This window comes from Callithrix jacchus, chromosome 17 (genome assembly GCF_049354715.1).
Source record: "Callithrix jacchus isolate 240 chromosome 17, calJac240_pri, whole genome shotgun sequence".
In the NCBI taxonomy this organism is placed as follows: Eukaryota; Metazoa; Chordata; class Mammalia; order Primates; family Cebidae; genus Callithrix; species Callithrix jacchus.
In genome coordinates, this window is record NC_133518.1 from 48,650,452 (window position 1) to 48,665,307 (window position 14,856).

At 44.8% G+C, this 14,856-nt stretch overlaps 1 long non-coding RNA gene across 2 annotated transcripts; it reads left to right on the plus strand.

The window, feature by feature from the left end:
• The first annotated feature begins 399 nt into the window (after window positions 1-399).
• LOC118148863 (uncharacterized) lies at window positions 400-14,250 on the plus strand. Of its 2 annotated transcripts, XR_004735900.3 has the most exons (6): window positions 400-1,453; window positions 2,529-2,612; window positions 3,780-3,973; window positions 6,645-6,802; window positions 7,766-7,882; window positions 13,268-14,250. It is a non-coding gene; the product is annotated as an uncharacterized LOC118148863 (long non-coding RNA). The 2 variants fall into 2 exon arrangements; XR_013528904.1 differs by lacking the exon at window positions 400-1,453 and having other exon boundaries at window positions 2,439-2,612.
• The last annotated feature ends 606 nt before the right edge of the window (window positions 14,251-14,856 follow it).

Genomic DNA, 14,856 nt, shown 5'->3' on the forward strand with positions numbered 1-14,856 from the left:
TACCTGCTGCAGCTCCTGGGCCCGTCACTTAGTTTTTCCGTGTGGTGCTTTATCTTCTCAACCTCTCAGGGGCTATTTGAGGTGGGAGTTTGCATCATAACACCTCGCAGGACATGTAAGTGCTGCCTAAAACTCCTCAGCCCCTTACCTCTCTGGAGTCACTTCCCTCATTATGAAGTCAGGGGTGGCAAATAGAGCCCCATGAGGAGAACAAAGCTTCTGATGAAACAATATCCCACCCATCAAGTGGAAGAAGTGGTCTGACCTTATTCAGAGAGTAGGCGAAGCCTCCATTTGTGTTTCAGAGTGGAAGGGATGGAGAATTCCATGGGTCTTTTTTTTTTTTTTTTTTTTCATTCTTCCTGATTTAGGTTTTTTTTTTTAAATTTTTTATTGGATTATGGAAGACAGTGTGGCGATTCCTCAAGGACTTAGAAATAGAAATTCCATTTGACCCAGCAATCCCATTACTGGGTATATATCCAAAAGACTATAAATCGTTCTACTATAAGGACACATGTCCATGGGTCTTTCTTGGCTGGCTTTGTAGTTTCAACTAATCTTATGGCCTGTGGTTGCTTGTGAGACTTCTGATGTTATTTGTATGGTGCCCTGGCCCTCATCAAAGCCCAATTTTCATGCTCCAACACCCGCTGCTCATTTTCCTGCAGCTCCTGCCTAAGTGATTTGGGCCTGAGCAAGCTGCAGACGGCAGGGAGAATGCAGTCCCTCCAGTATTATTTTGTGTGTTTCCTTGTCTCCTCTCAGAGGCTTGTGTGAGACCTGTGACCACAAGCAAGCTTTAAACCACATGCAGTCTGTTTTTGGCTATTCTCTACCCTATCTGGGATTTTATGGAAAATGTGTTCCTTAGTGCACAGGCGTTTGGTGAGATGAGCAGCAGCTGGTGACTGAGCTTGGTGATGACAAAAACCATTAATGCCAGGCCCGGGGCTTTGCTCTCAACACACTCTGAGTCTTACGGGATGGCAGACAGGCTGCTGGAGAGCGAGGGCAGGGCTTGCATGGGCCCTACTGTTGGCTCACAGGCCAAGTGAGAAACTAAGGGCTCCACATCAGGCTGTCAGTGCAGGGTCACAGGCTGTCCCCTCAGTTAGCACGGGTGGGCTCTGACACTGGAACTGGCTCTTTCTCCCTGACAGTTTACTTTCACTACATTTTTTTTTTCATTTTTAATTTTTTCCAGTTACCATTGTCATGCCTTGTAGCATTTTATACTTTGTTCCCTTTAATCTTTTCCTTTGGCTCTTGGCTTGTATTTGTCCCTTTTCTTCCTGGTGGCTGGGCTGGATGGCCCTAGGATCTGTCCTTGGACCTAATGTCTTAATTCCCACCATTGCTTTTATGATTCCCTCCTTGTTACAGTGTCTTGAATTCCAGACTAAACGCTGGGGCTGAACAGCCTATGGTCCATCTCTGTCCTCCAATGCAGGTATCAGAAACCACACTGTCACTGCTCACCATGGGCCTGCTCCTGACCCCATGCTTGTTTTTCAGACCTGAGACCTGGGCACCATAGAGTTCTTCCCTCTCCTGTTCCTTCTCTGCTCACTGCCACTATGTCTTCTGAATTTGACCTCGGAAATTCTGCCAGCATTTACTTCCTCTTCCTCACTTCTGCTTCTTCACTCTCAGTGCGGCTGCTCTTCTTCAGGCTGCACTTTCCTGAGTCTAGGCTGTTGGCTCTTAAAAACCTTCCAACTGGGCCGGGCGCGGTGGCTGATGCCTATAATCCCAGCACTTTGGGAGGCCGAGGCGGGTGGATCACGAGGTCAAGAGATCGAGACCATCCTGGTCAACATGGTGAAACCCCGTCTCTACTAAAAATGCAAAAATTAGCTGGGCATGGTGGTGCACGCCTGTAATCCCAGCTACTCGGGAGACTGATGCAGGAGAATTGCTTGAACCCAGAAGACGGAGGTTGTGGTGAGCCGAGATTGTGCCATTGCACTCCAGCCTGGGTAACAAGAGCGAAACTCCGTCTCAAAAAAAAAAACAACAAAAAAAGCCTTCCAACGGGATTCTTGGGCTTTGTTCTCCTCCTTCCCTATCGCTCAATCATCTAGCTGCAAGGTTTATTTTCTTAATACACAGCTCCGAGCATCCCCTCAACATCCCAGTACCGACAGAGTAAAGCCTAAAACTTCATAGGCTGGCATGACAGACACCCAGGAGCCAACAGAATAAGCCTCATCTCAGTCTGTTCTTCATGCAGCCTGTGCCCTAGTTCAGGGGTTCTCAAAGTGTGGAACCCAACCAGCATCACCAGCATCACCTGGTGATAGAGTTCTGCTCTGTGTCCCTTACCAAATCTCATGTTGAAATATAATCCCCATGTGTTGAAGGAGGGGCCTGGTGGGAGGTGACTGGATCATAGGGATCGTTTCTAACGGTTTAGCGCCACCCCACTAGTACTGTCTTGTGTTGGAATTCTCATGAGACCTGATTATTTAAAAGGGTAATGCTTCTCCTTTTGCTCTCTCTCCCCTACTCTCATTGTGACGAAGGTGCCTGCTTCCCCTTTGCCTTCTGCCTTGATTGTAAGTTTCCTGAGGCCTCCCAGCCATGCTTCCTGTTAAGCCTGTGAAACTGTGAGTAAATTAAAACTCTTTTCTTCATAAATCACGTAGTCTCACGTAGTTCTTTATAGGAGTCTGAAAACGGACTAAAATACCTGGAAAGTTGTTGAACAGCTACACTCTTGGTCTGCACCCCAGAACTACTGAGTCAGAAACTCTGAGGATGTGGACCAAAGATCTGTGTTTGAATAAGCTTTCCAGACAATTCCAATGCAGACAGAATTTGAGACCTGCTGCTGTAGCATGCAGGTCTTCAAACCTGGCCACACTGAGAAACTTAAAAATGATTAATGCCCACGTTCCATCTAAGACCCATTGATTTAGAATCTCTCAGAATGGAGCCTGGGAGCCCACATTGTTTTTAAAGTTCCCAGGTGATTCTATTCCACGATAAAGATGAAGAACCTTTCCTGAAACCTCCAGCAGCTGGAGGTTCCTGCGATACATCCTGTGGGCAGGACTCATCCTTGCCTTCACTGCCCGCTCACCCTTGGCTCTACCTTCCATCCCACCAGTCCAAATCTTATTCTTCTTTTTGCCCAGCCTAAGTGTCACCTCCTCGGTTAATTTCCCTGGGTGAGAAGTGATTGCTTGCTTTGTGCTTTCAGAAACAAATTTGTAAATGCTCTGTAAATTCTCAAATATTAGTTACTATAATCATAATAACACACTAATCTTTTTGAATCCTACATTAGTCATAGCTGGCATGTATGAATGCTGACTCTGTGCTTGGCACTGTTTAATTGCTTTAAATGGGTAAACCTATTTAGTATTCTTGAAACACTACAGAAGAGGAAACTAAACTGAAGCTCAGAAAGTTTAATTAACTTGCCCAAGGTCACATAGCTAGTAAGTGGCTAACCTAGGATTTGAACCCTGGCCATCTTGGCTCTAGAATTTACAGTTTAACCTTTAAGCTCTAACACCTCAATATATACTATTACATGTCACAATAATAGCTATGTGAGTATCTTAAATATGTATACAATGACACTTCCTGGTTTACAAAGCAGTTATAGTATCTCATTTTTCCTCAAGAGCCTTGTGAGGTGAGAGCTATTATTGCAAACCCATGTTCTGGAGAGGAGGATGAGGCTTAAAGATGTTCAATCACTTGCCCAGGGCACATGTAGGTGTTGGAACTGGGGTTTGAGTACAGGTGTTTGGTTTCAAATCCAGGTGTGCTTGGCTGGGCAGCCTCTGAAGTCTATGTGAGCCCTCACCCTGGGCCTTTTCTACTTGGGCCCGTGCCTCTATTCTCTGCAACTGGGCTGAGCTCAGCTGTGCTGAGTAGTGGAAGAGAGTGGTGGGGAATCACTCTATGGATGAACAAAGCTGCAGACAGCTTGGACCTGCAGGAAAGATAGCAGAGGGTGAGTCTCCATTCGGGGCCAGTCTTAGCTGGGTCATCTGAGGGGCCTAGAGGGCTGCAAGAGGAGGACTGCTAAGTGGTTCATTTGGCAGAGGGGTTCCCAAGAGTGGGCAGGAATGCAGGTGGGGAGGAGTGGGGAGTCCAGGCAAGGGCCACTGCCTGGCATGGGGTTTAGGGCTGGGTGGGTCCATGGCAGGTCGAATCAGCCCGTGTGTGACTATTAGGGTCCTCTCAGTCTTGTGAGAGCACATGCGTCCAGCAGACAGCTTTCCATCCTCACATGGAGATTTTGGTGGCAGTCTAGTTGGAAAATATTGTGTAAATTTATATTTCTTGGACACATGTACCGCAATATGGTGGAGTGTCTTTGTTCTTCCCATATGGCTGTGGTGAGGACTGAATACAGTAATACTGGTCAAGCGTTAACACTAATGCGTAGCTCATGGAAACTGCTAAAAAATTCAGTCATTAGGAAAGTAGGAAAGGAAAGAAGAATGAGGGAAAGGAGGATGGGAGTAAAGATAGGAGAAAGGAAGGAAAAAAGGAATCCCTTGTGGGGACAAAGTAGGCAGTCAAAGCAGGCAACACAAAGGAGTTGACATTTGAGCGTGTTTTGCAGGGTGAACAGGAGTTTTCCGCTGGAGAGGGAGGTGAGGAATGGAATGGTGTTCCAGATATAAATGTTTGAGTGCTCTGTAAACTTGCAAATGTTAGTTGCTATGATCATTAGGTGAGAGCAGAGATAACATCTGTTTCTACTTTATTGTGATAACTTCCTGTTTATGACTGCAAGACCCTTGAATGACACCCTGTGGTTTTCATTCCTGGAAGTTTTTCTAGTACCTTGCATATAGTAGGTACTCAAACACTTGTGGAAGGAATAAATCACTTTCTCAAAAGGTAACATCCTCAACTGTAGGATGTGCTACACATAAAATAGATTCTATAGATGGCTTCTCATCATAAACAGTGAGTAGGGGCTTAGGTTTTTCCTGGAAAGATGTGAGACTGCCTCATTCATAGTGATGCTGCTTCTTTACTGTTCTGTGTGATCAGTTAAATGCCTCTTTGCTACTTCAAGCATCACAAATATGACTTTGATAAATGCCACCAAGGATGAGGCTAGCCCTCCACTCTGAGGCACAAGCCATGAGCAATTTCTTCCCCTGGTGATGATGACGGGTTGTTAGCATGAAAGTCAGAAAAGATGGGTTTGCTTCCAGCCTGCACTCACCACCAGCTTCATTACTTGGTCTCTCTAGGCCCCCATTTCTCCCCTTGTAAGTTGAGGGAATTGTTTTTCCCAGGTTCCAGAGAGCTGTGGCTCTGTGCCGCTCTGGCAACTGTGTGTCTGGATCAGCTCCTTTCACCCCAAGTTACTGCTCCCTTTTAAGTTAAGCTCCTGGTAGCAATGCACTGACTGTAGAAATTTGGCATTCTGGCTCTGGGGCCAGGAAGACTGGCTGGGTTTGAATCCTGGTCCTGCCTGTTTGTGACTGTGTGGCTTCAAGGAAGTTACTTGACCTCATTGTGCTTCATTCGCTTCATCTGTTAAATGGGAATAATAGTGGCACCTGTCTCATAAGGTTTCTGTGGAGCTTAAGTTATTATAGAGCTGAGAACAGTGACTTCCATGTGTAGGTGCAATGTAAACCTTTTTGATTTATTCTTTATCAGTCACTTGAGAAAGGAGCTAGTGCTGGGGGAATAGAAAGTTTCCTGGAAAAGGCCCCAGCATGGTGGTCGGAGAGAGCCCAATGTGTATTTCAGCTTGCCTGATAGTGCTTGGAGATCCTAGAGGCTGTGTTACCTCCATGGCCAGAACACGGTTTGCCTAACCAGGTGCTGAAATGGAGGAAGAGCTCTTATCTTGCTGAAAGGGAGGAAGGCATTTGGAAGAATGAAAAGTGAAGAATGAGAAGTGAATTTCTGTTGTAAAGACACAACGATTCACTAAGTGAAAACATGTGGTGGCATAATAGTTCAAAAATTAATGTCTGTCTCTAGTCTTACTGTGTCCCCTTTCCCATGGCCTCTCTTCAGTAAACCTAGGCTATTCCGAGTTCATTTCTTAATGGGAGAGGTTTCATAATGTAGAGAAAACAAGATCCACTTTTGGCTTCTGGATTTCAAAGGCATAGTCCTTGGGTTGCCCAGAAACAGCTCTAGGAGCTACGAAGTGATTTATAGCAAGCGCCCTCCACCACCAAAGGCTCACTAAGATTCCTCATCCTGGGCTGGGTTGGGGGCTGGAGAGAAAGTGGAGTGTGCAGGTGTGAGAGGCTCCTACGAAGCTGTGAAGATGCGCGGCTGGCTTCTCCTTTCTGGAAAGAACCTGTCATTCGGCTGGGAGGAGGGCAGCTGGTTCACAGCCTGTAGATGCAGTGCCTCCGGATTCGCTGCAGCATTTGGGCCAAGCCTACACTTTCCCTAGGAAGTTCCAGCCAGGGATGATAGAGTGGGACACTAGGACCTGGCTATTGTGCCCAATGCAGTGAGTGGTCTTTCCTCTGGTCCTCCTTACTGTGTTGGTGGAGACTTTGTTAGCTCTTCCTGGCAGACTGAAGCTTCCCTGCCCAATCCTCCTTCCTCTCCCTTTTATCTTATCTTTATCTTTACACATGTCCTCCCTCCCCATCACTAAACCTCTTAAACTCTTAACTGTATTTCAGTGTCTGCTTGCCAAGGGATCAATGGGCACACCTCCTGAGAAAGCTGTGGGCCAAAGAGGGAAAAATACGTTTGGGAGTCTAAGGGAGAGGAATCTTGTACCCATGCCCGGGAAGAACCCTGCTGAGGTAACAGAATCCCAGAGAGGAAATGGCTCCAGGTATATGATGGAACTTGGGGGGTCTAGTTTTATGAGCGTCTCGGCCTTACATGAAGTCTAGTATAGAGATAGGTGTGACAGTAGTTGAGAGATAGATGGACCCAAAGAGGCCTTATGGTCAGAAATCAGGGCTGACCTGAAGCAACCTGAATGGACAAATGACCAAAGACCAGATGGGCATGAGGTGCCAGCAGGAATACAGGAATATTTCTCCCACTCTTTCTGTTACCCTAGCACTGTGTAAGAAAACTTCACAACCTTGGTGGGGTAAGGTTGTAAGAGACCCACATTAACTAGGATTGTTTCTATCCCCCAGGGATCTAGGGGCTTAAATTAGTAATGACGTTCTGTTTTATGAAAATAAAGGAGATGATGAGACCAAATGTCTTGCCCACGTGAGCATGTGGCCTAAGATTTGTACCTAGTCCAGGTGACATCATCTGAAGGGGGAGAGGCTGTCCCTGAAGAGCCAGGAGGATTCTCAAGACCAACAACTTCCCTGACTTTCCCATCTGGGACACATGCTGTCCCTCACACAGTACTTCCCAAGCAGGAAGGACTTCTGCAGATCCTTCCCAAGCAGCTCCAAATCCCCACAGCTGGCCCTGGAGAGGCCCTGCCTCCTACTGGGCTATGGGGCCTGTGGTGGAAACGGCTGCTGCTGGGATGCTGGTTTATACTGCGGCAGATTGTGAGCAGGCACGCCAAAACCAGACCTGCGGGAGACTCAAGGACACAGCAGCAAGACCTGAAGCGATGTGACTGTATTCAGGAATCAGAGGCAGCGGCAGGCAGCCAGAAGCAGAGATGGGAAGGCAGAGTGTGGGCTGGATGGGAAGCAGCTTCAGCAGGTCTTGTAGGTTGGCCAGGGGAGAGTGGAGATGAATCAACCATGGGCAGAAAGTGTGCGATGCCCTGGCTGGCTCCAGGCTTTCATTGGCTCTGTCATTCCTCCAACCACAGGCAGAAAACATCTGGGCACAGAAGGGATGGAGGGCTTCCGTTCATCTGCTAACCCTTGGACCAGAGCAGCAGATCGGAAGCCTCAACTCTTTTATGAAAGAAGACAAAGTACAATAGGTGAATATACTAATAATTTGTGTTCCAGCTTGTCCTTCTTTTTTTACCACACAGATAATCTTCTATTTTTTTCTACTTTCATTGTGTCACACCTTTGCTTAAAGAATTCTGATGCAGCTGGTTGCAGTGGCTAATGCCTGTAATCTCAGCACTTTGGGAGGCCAAGGAGGGTGGATCAAAACGTCAGGAGTTTGAGACCAGCCTGGCCAACATGGTGACACCCTGTCTCTACTAAAAATACAAAAATTAGCCGGATGTGGTGGCACGTGCCTGAAATCCCAGCTGCTTGGGAGGCTGAGGCAGGAGAATTGCTTGAACCTGGGAAGTGGAGGTTGCAGTGAGCTGAGATTGCACTCCTGCACTCCAGCTTGGGTGACAGAGCAAGACTCCATCTCAAATAATAATGATAATAATAATTCTGATGATTCCTTTTGCTTCAAAGATGAAAGTCCAGGCTTTCTCAGCCTGGTATTCAAGGACCGCCAGGGTCCCTGCCTCCTTTCCCACCATGACTGTTTTTCAGCCTCCAACTCCTGTTAAGATGATCTATGAGTCAGTTCCCCATGTGCCTCCCCATTCCTGACCCTGTATTCTTGGTCAAGGCATTTCCAACTGCTGCCTTCTTCTATCTCCATCAAAGCATCTGTCCGTAATCTTGGAGATAAGCTGGAGTTTCATCTCTTTCATGAAGCTCTTTGTGTCCATCTGCCTTCCTATTCTCCTTCTCACCTCATCTCTCCCAACTCCTGCCTTAAGTGTACAAGAACAAGCTGTTTCTCTTCACTGACCCCGAAAGAACACAAAACTAATCATCCTCACCCCTCATCTTTTCTATAGTCCACTATACCCCCTTGGTTTTTTTCCTCCAAATTAATTACCATATATTAAGCACAAAATATCAGTCTTTGATCATCATTGAAAAAATTCAATGTTTGATATTGAAGATTTTTTAAAATAAAAATTTTAAGCACAGAGATAAAGCCATCTTTAGCAGGAATTAGTGTACATTTGGCCATTTTTTCCTGGCTCTATTTGCAACCATTCAGTCCCAAGTGAGAGAGGAGATTTTCTCTGCGTTTATGCTGTACAGCACTGGCCATTTGTAAGGTCTGCAAAGGCATCTGGATAATCTCATTTTCATAAGCGTCGAGATGTTTGTGACTCTTTGAACACATTCAAGTTGAGTGAGGAAAGCAAATGACCACAAGTTCATGTGAAAACGATTTGTATGAGTGGCAAGGCAGAGTTTTCAGTGATGTTCTTTCAGACTCACTGGGCAGTGTGCAGAGCCTGGGGGCTCAGCGGTGTTAGAGACTGAGCTCTGACTCTCAGGAGGAGGCAATTGTTCCGGATACTTTTCCCCCCATTGTGCTGGATGCAAGAGCCTTAGCTCATGTGTTACAAATGTGGAACCGAGATACCAGGAAAAGGGTCTGCAGAGGACCTCTGCTCCTGACGGGGAAGTGACAGCATGCAGAGTCTCCACTCACAGAGAAGACCTATAGCTTCTGGAAAGGAAGCTGCTTGGTAGAGTGGAAAGTGTGTGGAATTTGAAGCTGGACAAATCTGGGTTCGAATCTGATTCTGCTTCCCCAGTGGTGTGATTTGTTTGGGGAAAGTCACTTCATCTTTTGGAGTCCCAGTTCAGTTTCTTTGACTCTAACGTGAGAATCCAGTGTCTTCCACCATGGCTAGCACAACACCAGCACTTAGTGGAAACTCCATACAAGACCGAGTCTTTGGCAGCAGAACCAGATCGCAACAGGGGTTCCTTCCAGAACTGCCAAGTCCAGCCCAGCTCACACGTGGCTTACAGGCTGCTCCTAGAGGGAAAGTCTGACTTGATGAGAGGAGCTAGAAAACCGTGAGCGTCCATCTAGGCAGGGGGATGTTGGGCTTCTGGCTCTGACAAAACTTTGTTATTTGGAAGCTGAACCTTCCTGCTACTCTGCCAGGAGACGTGCTGGGTTCCTAGATAGAATCGTCTAGTTCTTTGCCTATTAGCGTGTTGTTTGTCAGCGTGGGGCTGAGGTAGCAGAATCTAGTGACAGCTTTCGCCTCTTGACTGCCAGGAAAGGCAGCCACTTCACCTGTGTGTGCTCTGCAGCCAGATCTGAGGCAACCTGCTCATGTTTGCCACAAGCCACGTTGGAATACTGACCAGGAATCCACAGGCCGAGACATTTCTCAGCATTGGTCAGTTAAAGCTAGTTATATGTAAGTTAGGTGAAAGGAAAAAAATTCCTATGTAGCATACATAGTCCACACTCTAAGTCTCTAAATGCCTGCCTTTTTATAGTATAATTTTGATCCAGAAAAGTTAACTTTGATAAATCCATATTTTAAATTCAGAATGTTAATTCCCTTTTTAATTATAAAATTCGAATAGTTCTTATAGGGGAAATGACCCCAAGGCATAATAAAAACACATTAAAAATGTAGTGATTTGGAGAAATTAATATAATTAAAGTGAAATATTTCAGTATTCAGTAAAATATCAATAAAATTTTTCAATGTTGCTGATGTCAATATGGATTCTAGGGTATCCGATTGTTCAATGAGGGGCCTTATGATAAAAGCCCCAATGACTGCCTTCTCTGGCCCTGAGCACAGCTTGACTGCTTCACCTTGATCTCCCCTTGGCCTGGAAAGCAGCCTGTGAACCACTCTGGTATTCCAGCCATCCCTTGGGATCTTCCTCCCCTGTTCCCAAACCATTTTAACCTAGATTAAATCCTTTTTTTAGTTTTGAATTCTGGGCTCAATATCAAAGGCTTATTTTTCTCAGGCTCTTGGTCCTCCAGATTTGGAGTTTGATCCTCATTTCTCCAGTGAGGCTGGGCTCAATGCTTGGGTTCTTATTCCCCTGTGCAGTCACCAGAACTAGCTCCCAGCATCTGCACTGCCCTTTAGTGCCCACCCAACTCCAGAGGTCTTCTACACTGAGTACAGAGAAGAAACATGACGAGAATAGGAGATTCCACATAGGTTGAAAAAACGTCCCTCCATGCCTCTGTACTGTGATCACCCGAGATGACAGGACCTCAGGTCAGCCAGGCTGGGTAAGGGGGAGGGGACAGGATTGAGGCCAGGGCCAAGGTAGGAAGGGGGCAAAACAGGGAAGTCATAAAGGCATAAAGTAACTTCTTTTTGAATTGTCACTCTCAAGAAATGAACCTGATCCACCTCTGAGAGGGGTTGATAATAGAGGGAATGAGTTGCCAAGATACAGAAGGTTGAAGAGGGAGAGGAGAAAGAGAAAGGAAAAAGAAAGGAAAGAAGAACATTTATTTTTGTTGTTCCAAAATAAGGTTTGGAACCTAAGCTGTAGGATAAACAACAAGAGCAACAATGTAAACAAAACCAGCATGACAACAAATACTCTTTCAATCTTTCTCCTTTTGCCTATCTTCTGTTCTCATTCAAGTTTCTAGAAAGAGGGATCTAGGCCAGGTGCAGTGGCTCATACCTATAATCCCAAGCACTTAGGGAGGCTGAAACGGGTGAATTGCTTGAGCCTAGGAGTTCAAGACCAGCCTGGACAACATAGTGAAACTCCATCTCACCAAAAAAAAAAATTTGCCAGGCATCCTGGCATGCACCTAATGTCCCAGCTACTGGGGAGGCTGAAGTGGGAAGATCACTTGAACCTGGGAGGTGGAGGTTGCAGTGAGCTGAGATTATGCCACTGCACTCCAGCCTGGGCAACCGAGTGAAGCCCTGTCTCAAGAAAAATAAAATAAAAAGAGGAATCTGAACCTTCTTATTTCCCATTTACTTATGGACAAATTGCCTCCTGTCTTTTATCCCTGTCCTGATGTGAAAACATTTTTTTCAGTTACCTCCAGATGTGAAACCCAATGGACTCTTTCATTCTTCATCTTACTTTACCTCTGAGTTGTGTTGGGTGACATTGACCAGTCTCTTATTCCTGGCTTCTGTGATATCAACCTCTCTTTATCTTCCTCCTTTCATGGTGCCATATTTTCATTCTCCCTTGTAAGCAAGAATTTCGCTCTTTGGATCTTAAAAATTGGTGGTCCCAAGTCTCCATTTCTTCATCTCTTCTCTCCATTCTCCCTATTGATCTCATCTATGCCCATGATGTCTACTACCATGTATGGACCATATCTCTAAACTTAATCTCTTTCCTGAGCTCTGGGTAATTGTCAATCTCCCTGAGATGTGCCCAACCCTGCTAAACCCACACTTCCATCCTGTGTTAAGAAAGGTTTCTCATTGTTGGAACATGGGAAATGAATCATCTGTATTAGGTAGAGAGAAAAGAGAGAGAGAGCAGCAGCAGCAGCAGCAGCAGCAGTGAGCGTGGTTATTTCCAAAGCAAGAGATGCCTAGAAAGGCAGAAAATAGGTTTCATGCAGATTTCAGAGAAAAGACAGGTCACTGAAACATGTTTAAGGGTCCTAGTGGCTCTATTAATATCCATGCTCAATAATTAAAAGAGTGCAAGGATAAATAAGCAGACCAAAGAAACAGAATATGGAGACATGATTTATAGCAAGAGTGTTATTGCAGCTCAATAGGGAAAGAGGATGATCTTTTTCAGCAAGTAGTGCTGTATTAGTTGGACATCCAGATGGAAAACAATGGACTTTGAAATCTACTTCACACCATACACAAATTAATTCAAGTTAGATAATAGAGATAAACATGAAAGGTAAAATTGTAAAGCTCCCAGAAGTAAACACACCTAAACACCTTCATGATATTACATTTCTTAACTTACATTTCTTAAACAGGACATGAAAAGCAGCAGCCACAAAATGAAAAAACTAGAAATTAAACTTTATTAAAATTAACAATGTGTATTCATCAAAAGCTACCATTAAGATAGTGAAAAAGAAATCCACATACTTGGCATACTTGGAGAAGATATTTGCAATACAAATAGCTAATGAAGGACTCAAACCCAGAATGTATAAAGAACTCTTAAAAGTAATATGGAAAGGACAAACAACTGTACTTGAAAATGATTAAAAGACTTGAATTGGCCCTTCACAAAAGTTTAGTAATGGCCCATAAACATGTGAAAAATCCTGTCTTAAATCTCTTTGGTTGTTACAACAAAATTACCACAATGAGGTGACTTATAAACAAGAGAAACATTTGTCACAGTTCTGGAGGCTGAGAAGTCCAGGATGAACGTGCTGGTGGATTTGGTAGTCGGTGAGGGCCAGCTTCCTCAGCCATGGTCATCTTTTCATGGTGTCTTCACATGGTGAAAATGGTGAAGGGTATTTCTTAGACCTCTTTTATAAGGTCGCTGATCCTATATTCATAAGACTCTGTCCCCATGACCTAATCACCTCCCCAAAACCCCATATTCTTTTTATTTTGTGACATAGTTTTGCTTTTGTTGCTCAGGCTGAAGTGCAATGGGACGATCTTGGCTCACCACAACCTCTGCTTCCTGGATTCAAGCAATTCTCCTGCCTCAGCCTCTTAAGTAGCTGGGATTACAGGCATGTGGCACCACTCCGGGCTAATTTGGTATTTTTAGTGGAAATGGGGTTTCTCCATGTTGGTCAAGCTAGTCTCAAACTCCTGACCTCAGATGATCCACCTGCCTCAGCCTCCCAAAGTCCCGGGATCACAGACATGAGCTACCACACCCAGCAACTCCACCTTCTAATACCATCATGTTGGGGGTTAGGATTTTAGCATATGAACTTGGGGTGGACACAGACATTCAGACCACAGCAATTCCTCAACGTTATTACATCTAAGGGCAATTCAAGTTAACACTATAACTAGATACTGCCACACAACTTTCTGAGTGGATACAATGAAAAAGACTGACAGCTCAAGTGCAGACAAGTGTGTGGAACAATTGGAGCTCTCAAACACTGCAGCTGGGAGTGTAAATGGGCACTACCACTTTAACACACTGTTTGGAAGTATGGTTCAAGCTAAACACATTCACTCTCTGACCCAGCAGTTATACTCCAGGAGGTATACACAAGAAAAATGACTCTCAAGCCCTCTGAAAGATAGGTATGAGAATGTCTATGGCAGTGTTCTTTATAGTAGTCCTGGAAACAATCCACGTGTCTATCAATAGTAGGATAAATAGATAAATTATGCTATAGTCAATGGAAAACTACACAGAATTATAAAATAACAAATTATTGCTGTTTGACATAATGTGGATAAATCTGGCAGACATAAGGATGAGATAAAGAAGCCAGAAACAAGGATAATAAATTGTATAATTCCTTTATATAATGGCTAAAAACAGGCAAAATTAATCTGTGGTGACAGAGGTCTGAACAATGGTTACCTCTGGGGAGCCTGATGGGAGGAGGCATGAAGAAACCATATGCAGTGCTGGGAATATTCTATGGGGTGATCTGGGTAATAGTTAAAGAGGTGTATCAATCCATTAAAATTGATTGAGTTGACACTTAAAATCTGTGTACTTAGTCTATAAGTTATATTTCAATTACAAAATAAAAATAAATATTCCATTCTATAGAATGAATGTTGATGATGAAAAGGAACCCAAGGGAATGTCAAAACTACTGATGTTTCTCCTTGAATATTTTTAATTGGAGTAGGATGGGGTGTATATAGAGGAATAAGGATGAAAGTAGTTTTAAGTAAGAAAGTTCATTAAAACAAAACTACATTGAATGAATTGGGCTTCATGGTCACCATGCCTGGCATCAGTGCCTGGTATTAGTAAATAGCAGTGTGCAGGGTCAAGGGAAAGGCTGGCAGATACTGAAGGCCTAATGAGTGACAGTCACTGGCAAGCACGGCTTTGAGATGAAATGCCAGTACCATTGTCAGGCAGACAAGCCACTAGCAGGATGCCAGTAGGTCTGTGAGTCTGGGAGCGCTGTGCCCCTGGTCTAAGGGGAGTGGCCAGAGCTGGGGAGTCAGCACACCTCCAAGTGATGAGGATGAGCAGCGAACAAAGACAAGTGACTGGATCCCTGCAGTAGCCTCAT